Source organism: Pleurodeles waltl, chromosome 3_1 (genome assembly GCF_031143425.1).
Source record: "Pleurodeles waltl isolate 20211129_DDA chromosome 3_1, aPleWal1.hap1.20221129, whole genome shotgun sequence".
NCBI lineage: Eukaryota > Metazoa > Chordata > Amphibia > Caudata > Salamandridae > Pleurodeles > Pleurodeles waltl.
Window position 1 is genome coordinate 595,916,959 of NC_090440.1, and position 22,898 is coordinate 595,939,856.

The window sequence follows — 22,898 nt, forward strand, 5'->3', positions numbered from 1 at the left end:
AGGGTCTTGGGGAGGGTTATTTTTCTAACTCTCACTATTTTCTGATAGTCCCAGCGACCCTCTACAAGGTCACATAGGTTTGGGGTCCATTCGTGGTTCACATTCCACTTTTGGAGTATATGGTTTGTGTTGCCCCTATCCCTATGTTTCCCCATTGCATCCTATTGTAACTATACATTGTTTGCACTGTTTTCTAAGACTATACTGCATATTTTTGCTATTGTGTATGTATATCTTGTGTATATTTCCTATCCTCTCACTGAGGGTACACTCTAAGATACTTTGGCATATTGTCATAAAAATAAAGTACCTTTATTTTTAGTATAACTGTGTATTGTGTTTTCTTATGATATTGTGCATATGACACTAAGTGGTACTGTAGTAGCTTCACACGTCTCCTAGTTCAGCCTAAGCTGCTCTGCTAAGCTACCATTATCTATCAGCCTAAGCTGCTAGACACCCTATACACTAATAAGGGATAACTGGGCCTGGTGCAAGGTGCAAGTACCCCTTGGTACTCACTACAAGCCAGTCCAGCCTCCTACATTGGTTGTGCAGTGGTGGGATAAGTGCTTTGAGACTACTTACCACTCTTGTCATTGTACTTTTCATAAGAGAAAAATATACAAAACAAGGTCAGTGTATATACACATAGCCAAAAAGTTTTGCATTTCCTCTTTTCACTCTTTTCTAAGTGCTGAAAAGTACTTCTAAACTTTCAAAAAGTTCTTAAAAGTTTAAAAAGTTTTTTTCTGTCTTTCCAAAAAGTTCTGAAAACTTTTTTCTCTTTGTCTATCACTTTAACTCTCTCTAAAAAATGTCTGGCACAGGACAAAAAGTTGAACTGTCCAAACTTGCATATGATCACCTTAGCTGGAAAGGAGCAAGGAGTCTCTGCATAGAGAGAGGTTTGAGTGTAGGGAAGAATCCTTCTTTAGAACTGTTAATTAATATGCTTAGAGTACAAGATAAGGCCATAAGTGCCCAATCTGTAGAAAAAGTAGCTAATGGTTCTCAATCTGATCCAGGGACTCCCCCAGGAAAAGGTTCAGGAAATAAACTTCTCAGCCTGCCCATTACTAGACAGTCTAGCATAGTTGGTACAGAGGTTGAATCACATCATACTGATGATGTGCTCTCACATTATACTGGTAGCCAAGCTGTTAGGGTGCCCTCTGTAAGGGACAGGTCTCCTTCTGTTCATTCCCATCATACCTCTGTATCTAGAAATGTCCCTCCCACCCACCCTGATGACAGATTGTTAGAAAGGGAGCTCAATAGATTGAGAGTGGAGCAAACCAGACTGAAGCTCAAGAAGCAACAGCTGGATTTGGATAGACAGTCTTTAGAAATAGAGAGGGAAAGACAGAAGATGGGTTTAGATACCCATGGTGGCAGCAGCAGTATTCCCCATAGTCATCCTGCAAAAGAGCATGATTCCAGGAATCTGCATAAGATAGTTCCCCCTTACAAGGAGGGGGATGACATTAACAAGTGGTTTGCTGCACTTGAGAGGGCCTGTGCTGTACAGGATGTCCCTCAAAGGCAGTGGGCTGCTATCCTATGGCTATCATTTACTGGAAAAGGTAGGGATAGGCTCCTTACTGTAAAAGAAAATGATGCTAACAATTTCCAAGTTCTTAAGAATGCACTCCTGGATGGTTATGGCTTAACCACTGAACAGTACAGGATCAAGTTCAGAGATACCAAAAAGGAGTCTTCACAAGACTGGGTTGATTTCATTGACCAGGCAGTGAAGGCCTTGGAGGGGTGGTTACATGGCAGTAAAGTTACTGATTATGACAGCCTGTATAACTTAATCCTGAGAGAGCATATTCTTAATAATTGTGTGTCTGATTTGTTGCACCAGTACTTGGTGGACTCTGATCTGACCTCTCCCCAAGAATTGGGAAAGAAGGCAGACAAATGGGTCAGAACAAGAGTGAACAGAAAAGTTCATACAGGGGGTGACAAAGATGGCAACAAAAAGAAGGATGGTAAGTCTTCTGACAAGGGTGGGGACAAATCTAAAAATGAGTCTTCATCAGGCCCACAAAAACACTCTGGTGGGGGTGGTGGGCCCAAACCTTCCTCTAATCAGAACAAGGAAAGGAAACCATGGTGCTATTTATGTAAGATAAAAGGCCATTGGACAACAGATCCCAGTTGTCCAAAGAAAGGCACCACAGCTCCTACCACTACAACCCCTACTGCTACACCTAGTGTCCCTACTAATAGCAGTGGTGGTGGGAGCAAACCTACTAATAGCCAATCCAAGGGAGTAGCTGGGCTCACTTTTGGTAATTTAGTTGGGGTTGGTCTGATTAGGGAGACCACAGAGGCTACTTTAGTCTCTGAAGGGGCTATTGACTTAGCCACTTTGGTTGCTTGCCCCCATAACTTGGAGAAGTACAAGCAACTAACCCTAATAAATGGTGTTGAGGTCCAGGCCTACAGGGACACAGGTGCCAGTGTCACAATGGTGATTGAGAAACTGGTGCACCCTGAACAACACATACTTGGACACCAGTACCAAGTAACCGATGCTCACAACATAACACAAAGCCACCCCATGGCTGTTGTAAATCTCAACTGGGGGGGGGTATCTGGTCCAAAGAAAGTTGTGGTAGCTTCAGATTTACCTGTAGACTGTCTATTAGGGAACGATTTGGAGACATCAGCTTGGTCAGATGTGGAGTTGGAGGCCCATGCAGCAATGCTGGGCATCCCAGGGCATATTTTTGCTTTGACAAGGGCTCAGGCCAAAAAGCAAAAAGGACAGGGAAGCTTGGATCCTGGAACAATGGACCAAGTGCTCCCTAAAGCTAGGGCTAGTAGAAGCAAACCACTTCCTACTATCCCTCCCTCTACAGTGGATTCTAATTCTGAGGAAGAAGAATTCCCTCCCTGTGCAGAACCTACACCAGAGGAGCTGGAAGCAGACACTGCTGAGCTTTTGGGTGAAGGGGGGCCTGCCAGAGAGGAGCTGAGTGTGGCACAGCAAACCTGTCCCACATTAGAGGGTCTCAGACAGCAAGCTGTCAAACAGGCTAATGGGGATGTCAGTGACTCACACAGAGTTTACTGGGAGGACAACCTCTTGTACACTGAGCAAAGGGATCCTAAACCTGGAGCTGCCAGGAGATTAGTGATTCCTCAGGAGTACAGAAAGTTCCTCCTAACACTGGCACATGACATTCCCTTAGCTGGGCACCTGGGTCAAATGAAAACTTGGGACAGATTGGTACCACTGTTTCATTGGCCTAGGATGTCTGAGGACACAAAAGAATTTTGTAAGTCCTGTGAAACCTGTCAAGCCAGTGGCAAGACAGGTGGCACTCCAAAGGCACCCCTTATCCCACTGCCTGTGGTTGGGGTTCCCTTTGAAAGGGTAGGGGTTGACATAGTTGGCCCCCTTGACCCTCCTACTGCTTCAGGCAATAGGTTTATCTTAGTGGTAGTGGACCATGCCACAAGGTATCCTGAAGCAATTCCTTTAAGGACCACTACAGCTCCTGCAGTGGCAAAGGCCCTCCTGGGAATATTTTCCAGGGTGGGCTTCCCAAAGGAAGTAGTATCAGACAGAGGAAGCAATTTCATGTCTGCATACTTAAAGGCCATGTGGAAGGAGTGTGGTGTAACTTACAAGTTCACAACACCCTATCATCCACAAACAAATGGACTGGTGGAGAGATTTAATAAAACTCTCAAAGGCATGATTATGGGACTCCCTGAAAAACTCCGCAGGAGATGGGATATCCTTCTACCATGCCTCCTTTTTGCCTACAGGGAGGTACCCCAGAAAGGAGTGGGCTTCAGCCCCTTTGAACTTCTTTTTGGACACCCTGTTAGGGGTCCACTCACACTTGTAAAGGAGGGTTGGGAACAACCTTTAAAAGCTCCTAAGCAGGATATTGTGGACTATGTACTTGGCCTCAGATCAAGGATGGCTGAGTACATGAAAAAGGCCAGTAAAAACCTTCAGGCCAGCCAAGAGCTCCAGAAGCAATGGCATGATCAGAAGGCTGTTTTGGTTCAGTACCAACCAGGGCAGAAAGTGTGGGTCTTGGAGCCTGTGGCCCCAAGAGCACTCCAAGATAAATGGAGTGGTCCACACACAATTGTTGAAAAGAAGGGTGAAGTCACCTACTTGGTTGACTTAGGCACTGCCAGGAGTCCCCTTAGGGTGCTCCATGTCAACCGCCTGAAACCCTACTATGACAGGGCTGATCTCACCCTGCTCATGGCAACAGATGAGGGACAGGAAGAAGACAGTGATCCTCTACCTGATCTCTTCTCTTCCACAGAACAAGATGCTCTTGTGGAAGGTGTAGTTTTGGCTGATTGTCTTACTGCTGAGCAGAAAGATAATTGCATAAATCTCCTAGGACAATTTTCAGAACTCTTCTCCATTGTGCCAGGCACCACTTCTTGGTGTGAGCACACTATAGATACTGGAGACAGTTTACCTGTCAAAAGTAAGATCTATAGGCAGCCTGACCATGTCAGGGACTGCATAAAGCAAGAAGTTCAGAAGATGTTGGAACTAGGAGTGGTTGAGCACTCTGACAGTCCATGGGCTTCTCCTGTGGTACTGGTACCAAAACCCAATTCTAAAGATGGAAAGAAGGAAATGAGGTTTTGTGTAGACTATAGAGGTCTCAACTTGGTAACCAAAACAGATGCTCACCCTATACCCAGGGCAGATGAGCTAATAGATACACTGGCATCTGCCAAGTATCTAAGCACTTTTGATTTGACTGCAGGGTATTGGCAGATCAAAATGTCAGAAGATGCTAAACCTAAGACTGCATTTTCTACCATTGGAGGACATTACCAGTTTACTGTAATGCCTTTTGGTTTGAAAAATGCACCTGCCACTTTTCAGAGGTTGGTGAACACAGTCCTGCAAGGGCTGGAAGCTTTCAGTGCAGCATATTTGGATGATATAGCTGTCTTTAGCTCCAGCTGGGATGATCACCTGGTCCACCTTTGGAAAGTTTTGGAGGCCCTGCAAAAGGCAGGCCTCACTATCAAGGCTTCAAAGTGCCAGATAGGGCAGGGTAAGGTGGTTTATCTGGGACACCTTGTTGGTGGGGAACAGATTGCACCACTTCAGGGGAAAATCCAAACTATTATTGATTGGATTCCCCCTACCACTCAGACTCAGGTGAGAGCCTTCCTAGGCCTCACTGGGTATTACAGGAGGTTCATTAAGAACTATGGCTCCATTGCAGCCCCTCTTAATGACCTCACATCCAAGAAAATGCCTAAAAAGGTATTATGGACAGCAAACTGTCAGAAAGCTTTTGAGGAGCTGAAGCAGGCCATGTGCTCTGCACCTGTCCTGAAAAGCCCTTGTTACTCTAAAAAATTCTATGTCCAAACTGATGCATCTGAATTAGGAGTAGGGGCAGTCCTATCACAACTTAATTCTGAGGGCCAGGATCAACCTGTTGCTTTTATTAGTAGAAGGTTGACCCCTAGAGAAAAGCGTTGGTCTGCCATTGAGAGGGAGGCCTTTGCTGTGGTCTGGGCTCTGAAGAAGTTGAGGCCATACCTGTTTGGCACTCACTTCATTGTTCAGACAGACCACAAACCTCTACTTTGGCTAAAACAAATGAAAGGTGAAAATCCTAAATTGTTGAGGTGGTCCATATCCCTACAGGGAATGGACTATACAGTGGAACATAGACCTGGGAGTAGCCACTCCAATGCAGATGGACTCTCCAGATATTTCCACTTAGACAATGAAGACTCATCAGGTAATGGCTAGTCTTATTGTCCTTCGTTTGGGGGGGGGTTGTGTAGGAAAGTACCATCTTGCCTGGCATGTTACCCCCATTTTTCACTGTATATATGTTGTTTTAGTTGTATGTGTCACTGGGACCCTGGTAACCCAGGGCCCCAGTGCTCATAAGTGTGCCTGTATGTGTTACCTGTGTAGTGACTAACTGTCTCACTGAGGCTCTGCTAATCAGAACCTCAGTGGTTATGCTCTCTCATTTCTTTCCAAATTGTCACTGACAGGCTAGTGACCATTTTTACCAATTTACATTGGCTTACTGGAACACCCTTATAATCCCCTAGTATATGGTACTGAGGTACCCAGGGTATTGGGGTTCCAGGAGATCCCTATGGGCTGCAGCATTTCTTTTGCCACCCATAGGGAGCTCTGACAATTCTTACACAGGCCTGCCACTGCAGCCTGAGTGAAATAACGTCCACGTTATTTCACAGCCATTTTACACTGCACTTAAGTAACTTATAAGTCACCTATATGTCTAACCTTTACCTGGTAAAGGTTAGGTGCAAAGTTACTTAGTGTGAGGGCACCCTGGCACTAGCCAAGGTGCCCCCACATTGTTCAGAGCCAATTCACTGAACTTTGTGAGTACGGGGACACCATTACACGCGTGCACTACATATAGGTCACTACCTATATGTAGCTTCACCATGGTAACTCCGAATATGGCCATGTAACATGTCTATGATCATGGAATTGCCCCCTCTATGCCATCCTGGCATTGTTGGTACAATTCCATAATCCCAGTGGTCTGTAGCACAGACCCTGGTACTGCCAGACTGCCCTTCCTGGGGTTTCTCTGCAGCTGCTGCTGCTGCCAACCCCTCAGACAGGCATCTGCCCTCCTGGGGTCCAGCCAGGCCTGGCCCAGGATGGCAGAACAAAGAACTTCCTCTGAGAGAGGGTGTGACACCCTCTCCCTTTGGAAAATGGTGTGAAGGCAGGGGAGGAGTAGCCTCCCCCAGCCTCTGGAAATGCTTTGTTGGGCACAGAGGTGCCCAATTCTGCATAAGCCAGTCTACACCGGTTCAGGGACCCCTTAGCCCCTGCTCTGGCGCGAAACTGGACAAAGGAAAGGGGAGTGACCACTCCCCTGACCTGCACCTCCCCTGGGAGGTGTCCAGAGCTCCTCCAGTGTGCTCCAGACCTCTGCCATCTTGGAAACAGAGGTGCTGCTGGCACACTGGACTGCTCTGAGTGGCCAGTGCCACCAGGTGACGTCAGAGACTCCTTGTGATAGGCTCCTTCAGGTGTTAGTAGCCTTTCCTCTCTCCTAGGTAGCCAAACCCTCTTTTCTGGCTATTTAGGGTCTCTGTCTCTGGGGAAACTTTAGATAACGAATGCATGAGCTCAGCCGAGTTCCTCTGCATCTCCCTCTTCACCTTCTGATAAGGAATCGACCGCTGACCGCGCTGGAAGCCTGCAAACCTGCAACATAGTAGCAAAGACGACTACTGCAACTCTGTAACGCTGATCCTGCCGCCTTCTCGACTGTTTTCCTGCTTGTGCATGCTGTGGGGGTAGTCTGCCTCCTCTCTGCACCAGAAGCTCCGAAGAAATCTCCCGTGGGTCGACGGAATCTTCCCCCTGCAACCGCAGGCACCAAAAAGCTGCATCTCCGGTCCCTTGGGTCTCCTCTCAGCACGACGAGCGAGGTCCCTCGAATCCAGCGACACCGTCCAAGTGACCCCCACAGTCCAGTGACTCTTCAGCCCAAGTTTGGTGGAGGTAAGTCCTTGCCTCACCTCGCTGGGCTGCATTGCTGGGAACCGCGACTTTGCAAGCTTCTCCGGCCCCTGTGCACTTCCGGCGGAAATCCTGTGTGCACAGCCAAGCCTGGGTCCACGGCACTCTAACCTGCATTGCACGACTTTCTAAGTTGGTCTCCGGCGACGTGGGACTCCTTTGTGCAACTTCGGCGAGCACCGTTTCACGCATCCTCGTAGTGCCTGTTTCTGGCACTTCTCCGGGTGCTACCTGCTTCAGTGAGGGCTCTTTGTCTTGCTCGACAACCCCTCTCTCTGCAGGTCCAATTTGCGACCTCCTGGTCCCTCCTGGGCCCCAGCAGCGTCCAAAAACGCCAAACGCACGATTTGCGTGTAGCAAGGCTTGTTGGCGTCCATCCGGCGGGAAAACACTTCTGCACGACTCTCCAAGGCGTGGGGGATCCATCCTCCAAAGGGGAAGTCTCTAGCCCTTGTCGTTCCTGCAGTATTCACAGTTCTTCAGCCTAGTAAGAGCTTCTTTGCACCAACCGCTGGCATTTCTTGGGCATCTGCCCATCTCCGAGCTGCTTGTGACTTTTGGACTTGGTCCCCTTGTTCCACAGGTACCCTCAGTCAGGAATCCATCGTTGTTGCATTGCTGATTTGTGTTTTCCTTGCATTTTTCCTCTAACACGACTATTTTGTCCTTAGGGGAACTTTGGTGCACTTTGCACTCACTTTTCAGGGTCTTGGGGAGGGTTATTTTTCTAACTCTCACTATTTTCTGATAGTCCCAGCGACCCTCTACAAGGTCACATAGGTTTGGGGTCCATTCGTGGTTCACATTCCACTTTTGGAGTATATGGTTTGTGTTGCCCCTATCCCTATGTTTCCCCATTGCATCCTATTGTAACTATACATTGTTTGCACTGTTTTCTAAGACTATACTGCATATTTTTGCTATTGTGTATATATATCTTGTGTATATTTCCTATCCTCTCACTGAGGGTACACTCTAAGATACTTTGGCATATTGTCATAAAAATAAAGTACCTTTATTTTTAGTATAACTGTGTATTGTGTTTTCTTATGATATTGTGCATATGACACTAAGTGGTACTGTAGTAGCTTCACACGTCTCCTAGTTCAGCCTAAGCTGCTCTGCTAAGCTACCATTATCTATCAGCCTAAGCTGCTAGACACCCTATACACTAATAAGGGATAACTGGGCCTGGTGCAAGGTGCAAGTACCCCTTGGTACTCACTACAAGCCAGTCCAGCCTCCTACAATGGGTATCTAAACCCAACTTCTGTCTTTCCTTCTCTAATTCAAAAGACTGTCTATCCAAATCCAGCTGTTGCTTTTTAAGCTTCAGTCTGGTTTGTTCCACCCTCAACTTATTGAGTTCCCTCTCTAACATTCTGTCATCAGGGTTGGTGGGAGGGACATTTCTAGAAACAGAGCTATGATGGGAATGAACAGAAGGAGACCTGTCCCTTACAGAAGCCAACTTAACAGCTTGGTTTACAGAAACATTACTACCAGTATGGTGAGAATAAATGCTTTTGCTATGATGTGAGACAACACTATTTATTTGGTGTGGCTCATCCTCATTACCATCTATGCTAGATTGTCTAGTAATGGGCAGGCTAGGAAGTTTCTTTCCTGAATCTTTTCCTGGGGGAGTCCCTGAATCAGATTGGGAACTATTAGGTACTTTTTCAACAGATGGGGCACCTTTGGCCTTATCCTGTTCTCTAAGCATGTTAAGTAACAGTTCCAAGGAAGGATTCTTCCCTACACTCAAACCTCTCTCTATACAGAGACTCCTTGCTCTTTTCCAGCTAAGGTTGTCATATGCAAGTTTGGACAGATCAACACTTTGGCCTGTGCCAGACATTTTTAAAGAGAGTTAAAGTGATAGAAAAAGAGAAAAAAAGTTTTCAGAACTTTTTGGAAAGACAGAAAAAACTTTTTAAACTTTTAAGAACTTTTTGAAAGTTTTAGAGGTACTTTTCAGCACTTAGAAAAGAGTGAAAAGAGGAAATGCAAAACTTTTTGGCTATGTGTATATACACTGACCTTGTTTTGTATATTTTTCTCTTATGAAAAGTACAATGACAAGAGTGGTAAGCAGTCTCAAGCACTTATCCCACCACTGCACAACCAATGTAGGAGGCTGGACTGGCTTGTAGTGAGTACCAAGGGGTACTTGCACCTTGCACCAGGCCCAGTTATCCCTTATTAGTGTATAGGGTGTCTAGCAGCTTAGGCTGATAGATAATGGTAGCTTAGCAGAGCAGCTTAGGCTGAACTAGGAGACGTGTGAAGCTACTACAGTACCACTTAGTGTCATATGCACAATATCATAAGAAAACACAATACACAGTTATACTAAAAATAAAGGTACTTTATTTTTATGACAATATGCCAAAGTATCTTAGAGTGTACCCTCAGTGAGAGGATAGGAAATATACACAAGATATATATACACAATAGCAAAAATATGCAGTATAGTCTTAGAAAACAGTGCAAACAATGTATAGTTACAATAGGATGCAATGGGGAAACATAGGGATAGGGGCAACACAAACCATATACTCCAAAAGTGGAATGCGAACCACGAATGGACCCCAAACCTATGTGACCTTGTAGAGGGTCGCTGGGACTATTAGAGAATAGTGAGAGTTAGCAAAATAACCCTCCCCAAGACCCTGAAAAGTGAGTGCAAAGTGCACTAAAGTTCCCCTAAGGACAAAATAGTCGTGTTAGAGGAATAATGCAGGAAAGACACAAACCAGCAATGCAACAACTGTGGATTTCCAATCTAGGGTACCTGTGGAACAAGGGGACCAAGTCCAAAAGTCACAAGCAAGTCGGAGATGGGCAGATGCCCAGGAAATGCCAGCTGTGGGTGCAAAGAAGCTTCGACTGGACAGAAGAAGCTGAGGTTTCTGCAGGAACGAAAAGGGCTACAGACTTCCCCTTTGGTGGACGGATCCCTCTCGCCTTGGAGAGTCGTGCAGAAGTATTTTCCCGCCGGAAGGACGCCAACAAGCCTTGCTACACGCAAATCGTGCGTTTGGCGTTTTTGGACGCTGCTGGGGCCCAGGAGGGACCAGGAGGTCGCAAATTGGACCTGCAGAGAGAGGGGACGTCGAGCAAGACAAAGAGCCCTCACTGAAGCAGGTAGCTTCCGGAGAAGTGCCAGAAACAGGCACTACGAGGATGCATGAAATGGTGCTCGCCGAAGTTGCACAAAGGAGTCCCACGTCGCCGGAGACCAACTTAGAAAGTCGTGCAATGCAGGTTAGAGTGCCGTGGACCCAGGCTTGGCTGTGCACAAAGGATTTCCGCCGGAAGTGCACAGGGGCCGGAGTAGCTGCAAAGTCGCGGTTCCCAGCAATGCAGCCCAGCGAGGTGAGGCAAGGACTTACCTCCACCAAACTTGGGCTGAAGAGTCACTGGACTGTGGGGGTCACTTGGACAGCGTCGCTGGATTCGAGAGACCTCGCTCGTCGTGGTGAGAGGAGACCCAAGGGACCGGTAATGCAGCTTTTTGGTGCCTGCGGTTGCAGGGGGAAGATTCCGTCGACCCACGGGAGATTTCTTCGGAGCTTCTGGTGCAGAGAGGAGGCAGGCTACCCCCACAGCATGCACAAGAAGGAAAACAGTCGAGTAGGCGGCAGGATCAGCGTTACAGAGTTGCAGTAGTCGTCTTTGCTACTATGTTGCAGGTTTGCAGGCTTCCAGCGCGGTCAGCGGTCGTTTCCTTATCAGAAGGTGAAGAGAGAGATGCAGAGGAACTCGGCTGAGCTCATGCATTCGTTATCTAAAGTTTCCCCAGAGACAGAGACCCTACATAGCCAGAAAAGAGGGTTTGGCTACCTAGGAGAGAGGATAGGCTACTAATACCTGAAGGAGCCTATCAGCAGGAGTCTCTGACGTCACCTGGTGGCACTGGCCACTCAGAGCAGGCCAGTGTGCCAGCAGCACCTCTGTTTCCAAGATGGCAGAGGTCTGGAGCACACTGGAGGAGCTCTGGACACCTCCCAGGGGAGGTGCAGGTCAGGGGAGTAGTCACTCCCCTTTCCTTTGTCCAGTTTCACGCCAGAGCAGGGGCTAAGGGGTCCCTGAACCGGTGTAGACTGGCTTATGCAGAATTGGGCACATCTGTGCCCAAGAAAGCATTTCCAGAGGCTGGGGGAGGCTACTCCTCCCCTGCCTTCACACCATTTTCCAAAGGGAGAGGGTGTCACACCCTCTCTCAGAGGAAGTTCTTTGTTCTGCCATCCTGGGCCAGGCCTGGCTGGACCCCAGGAGGGCAGATGCCTGTCTGAGGGGTTGGCAGCAGCAGCAGCTGCAGTGAAACCCCAGGAAGGGCAGTTTGGCAGTACCAGGGTCTGTGCTACAGACCACTGGGATCATGGGATTGTGCCAACTATGCCAGGATGGCATAGAGGGGGCAATTCCATGATCATAGACATGTTACATGGCCATATTCGGAGTTACCATGGTGAAGCTACATATAGGTAGTGACCTATATGTAGTGCACACGTGTAATGGTGTCCCCGCACTCACAAAGTTCAGTGAATTGGCTCTGAACAATGTGGGGGCACCTTGGCTAGTGCCAGGGTGCCCACACACTAAGTAACTTTGCACCTAACCTTTACCAGGTAAAGGTTAGACATATAGGTGACTTATAAGTTACTTAAGTGCAGTGTAAAATGGCTGTGAAATAACGTGGACGTTATTTCACTCAGGCTGCAGTGGCAGGCCTGTGTAAGAATTGTCAGAGCTCCCTATGGGTGGCAAAAGAAATGCTGCAGCCCATAGGGATCTCCTGGAACCCCAATACCCTGGGTACCTCAGTACCATATACTAGGGAATTATAAGGGTGTTCCAGTAAGCCAATGTAAATTGGTAAAATTGGTCACTAGCCTGTTAGTGACAATTTGAAAGTAATGAGAGAGCATAACCACTGAGGTTCTGGTTAGCAGAGCCTCAGTGAGACAGTTAGGCACCACACAGGGAACATATACATGCACACCTATGAGCACTGGGGCCCTGTGTGACAGGGTCCCAGTGACACATACATATAGGCCACAACCCTATGAGCACTGGGGTCCTGACTAGCAGGATCCCAGTGACACATAACAAACATACTGAAAACATAGTGCTTTCACTATGAGCACTGAGGCCTGGCCATCAGGATCCCAGTGAGACAGTGAAAACAGTGACAAACACCCTGACATACACTCACAAACAGGCCAAAAGTGGGGGTAACAAGGCTAGAAAGAGGCTACCTTCTCACAGGAAGTCTCTAGCCCTTTTCGTTCCTGCAGAAACCTCAGCTTCTTCTGTCCAGTAGAAGCTTCTTTGCACCCGCAGCTGGCATTTCCTGGGCATCTGCCCATCTCCGACTTGCTTGTGACTTTTGGACTTGGTCCCCTTGTTCCACAGGTACCCTAGATTGGAAATCCACAGTTGTTGCATTGCTGGTTTGTGTCTTTCCTGCATTATTCCTCTAACACGACTTCTTTGTCCTTAGGGGAACTTTAGTGCACTCTGCACTCACTTTTCAGGGTCTTGGGGAGGGTTATTTTGCTAACTCTCACTATTTTCTAATAGTCCCAGCGACCCTCTACAAGGTCACATAGGTTTGGGGTCCATTTGTGGTTCGCATTCCACTTTTGGAGTATATGGTTTGTGTTGCCCCTATCCCTATGTTTCCCCATTGCATCCTATTGTAACTATACATTGTTTGCACTGTTTTCTAAGACTATACTGCATATTTTTGCTAGTGTGTATATATATCTTGTGTATATTTCCTATCCTCTCACTGAGGGTACACTCTAAGATACTTTGGCATATTGTCATAAAAATAAAGTACCTTTATTTTTAGTATAACTGTGTATTGTGTTTTCTTATGATATTGTGCATATGACACTAAGTGGTACTGTAGTAGCTTCACACGTCTCCTAGTTCAGCCTAAGCTACTCTGCTAAGCTACCATTATCTATCAGCCTAAGCTGCTAGACACCCTATACACTAATAAGGGATAACTGGGCCTGGTGCAAGGTGCAAGTACCCCTTGGTACTCACTACAAGCCAGTCCAGCCTCCTACACTAGTGCAGAGAGGAGGCAGACTACCCCCACAGCATGCACCACCAGGAAAACAGTTGAGAAGGCGGCAGGATCAGCAATACAAGGTTGCAGTAGTCGTCTTTGCTACTTTGTTGCGGTTTGCATGCGTCCAGAGCAGTCAGCGGTCGATTCCTTGGCAGAAGGTGAAGAGAGAGATGCAGAGGAACTCTGATGAGCTCTTGCATTCGTTATCTAAAGAATTCCCCAAAGCGGAGACCCCAAATAGCCAGAAAAGGAGGTTTGGCTACTTAGGAAGGAGGATAGGCTAGTAACACAGGTAAGAGCCTATCAGAAGGAGTCTCTGACGTCACCTGCTGGCACTGGCCACTCAGAGCAGTCCAGTGTGCCAGCAGCACCTCTGTTTCCAAGATGGCAGAGGTCTGGAGCACACTGGAGGAGCTCTGGGCACCTCCCAGGGGAGGTGCAGGTCAGGGGAGTGGTCACTCCCCTTTCCTTTGTCCAGTTTCGCGCCAGAGCAGGGCTGGGGGATCCCTGAACTGGTGTCTACTGACTTATGCAGAGATGGGCACCATCTCTCCCCATCAAAGCATTTCCAGAGGCTGGGGGGAGGCTACTCCTCCCCAGCCCTGACACCTTTTTCCAAAGGGAGAGGGTGTAACACCCTCTCTCTGAGGAAGTCCTTTGTTCTGCCTTCCTGGGCCAAGCCTGGCTGGACCCCAGGAGAGCAGTAACCTGTCTGAGGGGTTGGCAGCAGCAGCAGCTGCAGTGAAACCCCTGTAAAGGTAGTTTGGCAGTACCTGGGTCTGTGCTAGAGACTCGGGGGATCATGGAATTGTCTCCCCAATGCCAGGATGGCATTGGGGTGTCAATTCCATGATCTTAGACATGTTACATGGCCATGTTCGGAGTTACCATTGTGACGCTATACATAGGTAGTGACCTATGTATAGTGCACGCGTGTAATGGTGTCCCCGTACTCACAAAGTCCGGGGAATTTGCCCTGAATGATGTGGGGGCACGGTGGCTAGTGCCAGGGTGCCCACACACTAAGTAACTTAACACCCAACCTTTACCAGGTAAAGGTTAGACATATAGGTGACTTATAAATTACTTAAGTGCAGTGGTAAATGGCTGTGAAATAACGTGGACGTTATTTCACTCAGGCTGCAGTGGCAGGCCTGTGTAAGAATTGTCAGAGCTCCCTATGGGTGGCAAAAGAAATGCTGCAGCCCATATTGATCTCCTGGAACCCCAATACCCTGGGTACCTCAGTACCATATACTAGGGAATTATAAGGGTGTTCCAGTATGCCAATGTGAATTGGTGAAATTGGTCACTAGCCTGTTAGTGACAATTTGGAAGGAAATGAGAGAGCATAACCACTGAGGTTCTGGTTAGCAGAGCCTCAGTGAGACAGTTAGTCATAACACAGGGAATACATACAGGGCACACTCATGAGCACTGGGGCCCTGTCTGTCAGGGTCTCAGTGACACATACAACTAAAACAACATATTTACAGTGAAATATGGGGGTAACATGCCAGGCAAGATGGTACTTTCCTACACCTGATCAAGACTCGCCAGCTCAGTCCCACAGGGGCCACCAGAGTCTCTGTCCAATGCCGCTCCGCTACTGCCTCCCCGTTAGGGACCGCACCTGGTCCAGCCGACAGGAGCCGCCGCTCACAAACTTGTTCAGGAGTCAATCGGCCACAAACAGCAATGTAGGGCCTGCAAGTGGGCCCTCAGCCTCCGTCAGGGTCCCACGCTCCACAAGGCTTCAGCCAGGTTGCCCAGACCCCAGGAGAGCAGAACCCTGTCTGTGAGGTGGCAGCAGCTGTAGCAGCAGTGCAAGCTTCAGAGAGCTGGTTTGGCAGTACTGGGGGCCCATGGTGGAGCCCCCAGGATGCATGGAATTGGCTCCCAAATACCAGATGTGGTATGGGGGGACAATTCCATGATCTTAGACATGTTACATGGCCATATTCAGAGTTACCATTGTGAAGCTACATATAGGTATTGACCTATATGTAGTGCACACGTGTAGTAGCGTCCCCGCACTCACAAAGTCTGGGGAAATGGCCCTGAGCTACGTGGGGGCACCTTTGCTAGTGCAAGAGTGTAGGAGGCTGGACTGGCTTGTAGTGAGTGTAGGAGGCTGGACTGGCTTGTAGTGAGTACCAAGGGGTACTTGCACCTTGCACCAGGCCCAGTTATCCCTTATTAGTGTATAGGGTGTCTAGCAGCTTAGGCTGATAGATAATGGTAGCTTAGCAAAGCAGCTCAGGCTGAACTAGGAGACGTGTGAAGCTACTACAGTACCACTTAGTGTCATATGCACAATATCATAAGAAAACACAATACACAGTTATACTAAAAATAAAGGTACTTTATTTTTATGACAATATGCCAAAGTATCTTAGAGTGTACCCTCAGTGAGAGGATAGGAAATATACACAAGATATATATACACAATAGCAAAAATATGCAGTATAGTCTTAGAAAACAGTGCAAACAATGTATAGTTACAATAGGATGCAATGGGGAAACATAGGGATATGGGCAACACAAACCATATACTCCAGAAGTGGAATGCGAACCACGAATGGACCCCAAACCTATGTGACCTTGTAGAGGGTCGCTGGGACTATCAGAAAATAGTGAGAGTTAGAAAAATAACCCTCCCCAAGACCCTGAAAAGTGAGTGCAAAGTGCACCAAAGTTCCCCTAAGGACAAAATAGTCGTGTTAGAGGGAAAATGCAAGGAAAACACAAATCAGCAATGCAACAACGATGGATTCCTGACTGAGGGTACCTGTGGAACAAGGGGACCAAGTCCAAAAGTCACAAGCAGCTCGGAGATGGGCAGATGCCCAAGAAATGCCAGCGGTTGGTGCAAAGAAGCTCTTACTAGGCTGAAGAACTGTGAATACTGCAGGAACGACAAGGGCTAGAGACTTCCCCTTTGGAGGATGGATCCCCCACACCTTGGAGAGTCGTGCAGAAGTGTTTTCCCGCCGGATGGACGCCAATAAGCCTTGCTACACGCAAATCGTGCGTTTGGCGTTTTTGGACGCTGCTGGGGCCCAGGAGGGACCAGAAGGTCGCAAATTGGACCTGCAGAGAGAGGGGACGTCGAGCAAGACAAAGAGCCCTCACTGAAGCAGGTAGCACCCGGAGAAGTGCCAGAAACAGGCACTACGAGGATGCGTGAAACGGTGCTCGCCGAAGTTGCACAAAGGAGTCCCACGTCGCCGGAGACCAACTTAGAAAGTCGTGCAATGCAGGTTAGAGTGCCGTGGACCCAGGCTTGGATGTGCACACAGGATTTCCGCCGGAAGTGCACAGGGGCCGGAGAAGCTTGCAAAGTCGCGGTTCCCAGTAATGCAGCCCAGCGAGGTGAGGCAAGGACTTACCTCCACCAAACTCGGGCTGAAGAGTCACTGGACTGTGGGAGTCACTTGGACGGTGTCGCTGGATTCGAGGGACCTCGCTCGTCGTGCTGAGAGGAGACCCAAGGGACCGGAGATGCAGCTTTTTGGTGCCTGCGGTTGCAGGGGGAAGATTCCGTCGACCCACGGGAGATTTCTTCGGAGCTTCTGGTGCAGAGAGGAGGCAGACTACCCCCACAGCATGCACAAGCAGGAAAACAGTCGAGAAGGCGGCAGGATCAGCGTTACAGAGTTGCAGTAGTCGTCTTTGCTACTATGTTGCAGGTTTGCAGGCTTCCAGCGCGGTCAGCGGTCGATTCCTTATCAGAAGGTGAAGAGGGAGATGCAGAGGAACTCGGCTGAGCTCATGCATTCGTTATCTAAAGTTTCCCCAGAGACAGAGACCCTAAATAGCCAGAAAAGAGGGTTTGGCTACCTAGGAGAGAGGAAAGGCTACTAACACCTGAAGGAGCCTATCACAAGGAGTCTCTGACGTCACCTGGTGGCACTGGCCACTCAGAGCAGTCCAGTGTGCCAGCAGCACCTCTGTTTCCAAGATGGCAGAGGTCTGGAGCACACTGGAGGAGCTCTGGACACCTCCCAGGGGAGGTGCAGGTCAGGGGAGTGGTCACTCCCCTTTCCTTTGTCCAGTTTCGCGCCAGAGCAGGGGCTAAGGGGTCCCTGAACCGGTGTAGACTGGCTTATGCAGAATTGGGCACATCTGTGCCCAACAAAGCATTTCCAGAGGCTGGGGGAGGCTACTCCTCCCCTGCCTTCACACCATTTTCTAAAGGGAGAGGGTGTCACACCCTCTCTCAGAGGAAGTTCTTTGTTCTGCCATCCTGGGCCAGGCCTGGCTGGACCCCAGGAGGGCAGCTGCCTGTCTGAGGGGTTGGCAGCAGCAGCAGCTGCAGAGAAACCCCAGGAAGGGCAGTATGGCAGTACCAGGGTCTGTGCTACAGACCACTGGGATCATGGAATTGTACCAACAATGCCAGGATGGCATAGAGGGGGCAATTCCATGATCATAGACATGTTACATGGCCATATTCGGAGTTACCATGGTGAAGCTACATATAGGTAGTGACCTATATGTAGTGCACGCGTGTAATGGTGTCCCCGCACTCACAAAGTTCAGTGAATTGGCTCTGAACAATGTGGGGGCACCTTGGCTAGTGCCAGGGTGCCCTCACACTAAGTAACTTTGCACCTAACCTTTACCAGGTAAAGGTTAGACATATAGGTGACTTATAAGTTACTTAAGTGCAGTGTAAAATGGCTGTGAAATAACGTGGACGTTATTTCACTCAGGCTGCAGTGGCAGGCCTGTGTAAGATTTGTCAGAGCTCCCTATGGGTGGCAAAAGAAATGCTGCAGCCCATAGGGATCTCCTGGAACCCCAATACCCTGGGTACCTCAGTACCATATACTAGGGAATTATAAGGGTGTTCCAGTAAGCCAATGTAAATTGGTAAAAGTGGTCACTAGCCTGTCAGTGACAATTTGGAAAGAAATGAGAGAGCATAACCACTGAGGTTCTGATTAGCAGAGCCTCAGTGAGACAGTTAGTCACTACACAGGTAACACATTCAGGCACACTTATGAGCACTGGGGCCCTGGGTTACCAGGGTCCCAGTGACACATACAACTAAAACAACATATATACAGTGAAAAATGGGGGTAACATGCCAGGCAAGATGGTACTTTCCTACACAACCCCCCCCTAAACGAAGGACAATAAGACTAGCCATTACCTGATGAGTCTTCATTGTCTAAGTGGAAATATCTGGAGAGTCCATCTGCATTGGAGTGGCTACTCCCAGGTCTATGTTCCACTGTATAGTCCATTCCCTGTAGGGATATGGACCACCTCAACAATTTAGGATTTTCACCTTTCATTTGTTTTAGCCAAAGTAGAGGTTTGTGGTCTGTCTGAACAATGAAGTGAGTGCCAAACAGGTATGGCCTCAACTTCTTCAGAGCCCAGACCACAGCAAAGGCCTCCCTCTCAATGGCAGACCAACGCTTTTCTCTAGGGGTCAACCTTCTACTAATAAAAGCAACAGGTTGATCCTGGCCCTCAGAATTAAGTTGTGATAGGACTGCCCCTACTCCTAATTCAGATGCATCAGTCTGGACATAGAATTTTTTAGAGTAACAAGGGCTTTTCAGGACAGGTGCAGAGCACATGGCCTGCTTCAGCTCCTCAAAAGCTTTCTGACAGTTTGCTGTCCATAATACCTTTTTAGGCATTTTCTTGGATGTGAGGTCATTAAGAGGGGCTGCAATGGAGCCATAGTTCTTAATGAACCTCCTGTAATACCCAGTGAGGCCTAGGAAGGCTCTCACCTGAGTCTGAGTGGTAGGGGGAACCCAATCAATAATAGTTTGGATTTTCCCCTGAAGTGGTGCAATCTGTTCCTCACCAACAAGGTGTCCCAGATAAACCACCTTACCCTGCCCTATCTGGCACTTTGAAGCCTTGATAGTGAGGCCTGCCTTTTGCAGGGCCTCCAAAACTTTCCAAAGGTGGACCAGGTGATCATCCCAGCTGGAGCTAAAGACAGCTATATCATCCAAATATGCTGCACTGAAAGCTTCCAGCCCTTGCAGGACTGTGTTCACCAACCTCTGAAAAGTGGCAGGTGCATTTTTCAAACCAAAAGGCATTACAGTAAACTGGTAATGTCCTCCAATGGTAGAAAATGCAGTTTTAGGTTTAGCATCTTATGACATTTTGATCTGCCAATACCCTGCAGTCAAATCAAAAGTGCTTAGATACTTGGCAGATGCCAGTGTATCTATTAGCTCATCTGCCCTGGGTATAGGGTGAGCATCTGTTTTGGTTACCAAGTTGAGACCTCTATAGTCTACACAAAACCTCATTTCCTTCTTTCCATCTTTAGAATTGGGTTTTGGTACCAGTACCACAGGAGAAGCCCATGGACTGTCAGAGTGCTCAACCACTCCTAGTTCCAACATTTTCTGAACCTCTTGCTTTATGCAGTCCCTGACATGGTCAGGCTGCCTATAGATCTTACTTTTGACAGGTAAACTGTCTCCAGTATCTATAGTGTGCTCACACCAAGAAGTGGTGCCTGGCACAATGGAGAAGAGTTCTGAAAATTGTCCTAGGAGATTTATGCAATTATCTTTCTGCTCAGCAGTATGACAATCAGCCAAAACTACACCTTCCACAAGAGCATCTTGTTCTGTGGAAGAGAAGAGATCAGGTAGAGGATCACTGTCTTCTTCCTGTCCCTCATCTGTTGCCATGAGCAGGGTGAGATCAGCCCTGTCATAGTAGGGTTTCAGGCGGTTGACATGGAGCACCCTAAGGGGACTCCTGGCAGTGCCTAAGTCAACCAAGTAGGTGACTTCACCCTTCTTTTCAACAATTGTGTGGGGTCCACTCCATTTATCTTGGAGTGCCCTTGGGGCCACAGGCTCCAAGACCCACACTTTCTGCCCTGGTTGGTACTGAACCAAAACAGCCTTCTGATCATGCCATTGCTTCTGGAGCTCTTGGCTGGCCTGAAGGTTTTTACTGGCCTTTTTCATGTACTCAGCCATCCTTGATCTGAGGCCAAGTACATAATCCACAATATCCTGCTTAGGAGCTTTTAAAGGTTGTTCCCAACCCTCCTTTACAAGTGTGAGTGGACCCCTAACAGGGTGTCCAAAAAGAAGTTCAAAGGGGCTGAAGCCCACTCCTTTCTGGGGTACCTCCCTGTAGGCAAAAAGGAGGCATGGTAGAAGGATATCCCATCTCCTGCGGAGTTTTTCAGGGAGTCCCATAATCATGCCTTTGAGAGTTTTATTAAATCTCTCCACCAGTCCATTTGTTTGTGGATGATAGGGTGTTGTGAACTTGTAAGTTACACCACACTCCTTCCACATGGCCTTCAAGTATGCAGACATGAAATTGCTTCCCCTGTCTGATACTACTTCCTTTGGGAAGCCCACCCTGGAAAATATTCCCAGGAGGGCCTTTGCCACTGCAGGAGCTGTAGTGGTCCTTAAAGGAATAGCTTCAGGATATCTTGTGGCATGGTCCACTACCACTAAGATAAACCTATTGCCTGAAGCAGTAGGAGGGTCAAGGGGGCCAACTATGTCAACCCCTACCCTTTCAAAGGGAACCCCAACCACAGGCAGTGGGATAAGGGGTGCCTTTGGAGTGCCACCTGTCTTGCCACTGGCTTGACAGGTTTCACAGGACTTACAAAATTATTTTGTGTCCTCAGACATCCTAGGCCAATGAAACAATGGTACCAATCTGTCCCAAGTTTTCATTTGACCCAGGTGCCCAGCTAAGGGAATGTCATGTGCCAGTGTTAGGAGGAACTTTCTGTACTCCTGAGGGATCACTAATCTCCTGGCAGCTCCAGGTTTAGGATCCCTATGCTCAGTGTACAAGAGGTTGTCCTCCCAGTAAACTCTGTGTGAGTCACTGACATCCCCATTAGCCTGTTTGACAGCTTGCTGTCTGAGACCCTCTAATGTGGGACAGGTTTGCTGTGCCACACTCAGCTCCTCTCTGGCAGGCCCCCCTTCACCCAAAAGCTCAGCAGTGTCTGCTTCCAGCTCCTCTGGTGTAGGTTCTGCACAGGGAGGGAATTCTTCTTCCTCAGAAGTAGAATCCACTGTAGAGGGAGGGATAGTAGGAAGTGGTTTGCTTCTACTAGCCCTAACTTTAGGGAGCACTTGGTCCATTGTTCCAGGATCCAAGCTTCCCTGTCCTTTTTGCTTTTTGGCCTGAGCCCTTGTCAAAGCAAAAATATGCCCTGGGATGCCCAGCATTGCTGCATGGGCCTCCAACTCCACATCTGACCAAGCTGATGTCTCCAAATCGTTCCCTAATAGACAGTCTACAGGTAAATCTGAAGCTACCACAACTTTCTTTGGACCAGATACCCCCCCCCAGTTGAGATTTACAACAGCCATGGGGTGGCTTTGTGTAATGTTGTGAGCATCGGTTACTTGGTACTGGTGTCCAAGTATGTGTTGTTCAGGGTGCACCAGTTTCTCAATCACCATTGTGACACTGGCACCTGTGTCCCTGTAGGCCTGGACCTCAACACCATTTATTAGGGTTAGTTGCTTGTACTTCTCCAAGTTATGGGGGCAAGCAACCAAAGTGGCTAAGTCAATAGCCCCTTCAGAGACTAAAGTAGCCTCTGTGGTCTCCCTAATCAGACCAACCCCAACTAAATTACCAAAAGTGAGCCCAGCTACTCCCTTGGATTGGCTATTAGTAGGTTTGCTCCCACCACCACTGCTATTAGTAGGGACACTAGGTGTAGCAGTAGGGGTTGTAGTGGTAGGAGCTGTGGTGCCTTTCTTTGGACAACTGGGATCTGTTGTCCAATGGCCTTTTATTTTACATAAATAGCACCATGGTTTCTTTTCCTTGTTCTGATTAAAGGAGGATTTGGGCCCACCACCCCCACCAGAGTGTTTTTGTGGGCCTGATGAAGACTCATTTTTAGATTTGTCCCCACCCTTGTCAGAAGACTTACCATCCTTCTTTTTGTTGCCATCTTTGTCACCCCCTGTATGAACTTTTCTGTTCACTCTTGTTCTGACCCATTTGTCTGCCTTCTTTCCCAATTCTTGGGGAGAGGTCAGATCAGAGTCCACCAAGTACTGGTGCAACAAATCAGACACACAATTATTAAGAATATGCTCTCTCGGGATCAAGTTATACAGGCTGTCATAATCAGTAACTTTACTGCCATGTAACCACCCCTCCAAGGCCTTCACTGCCTGGTCAATGAAATCAACCCAGTCTTGTGAAGACTCCTTTTTGGTATCTCTGAACTTTATCCTGTACTGTTCAGTG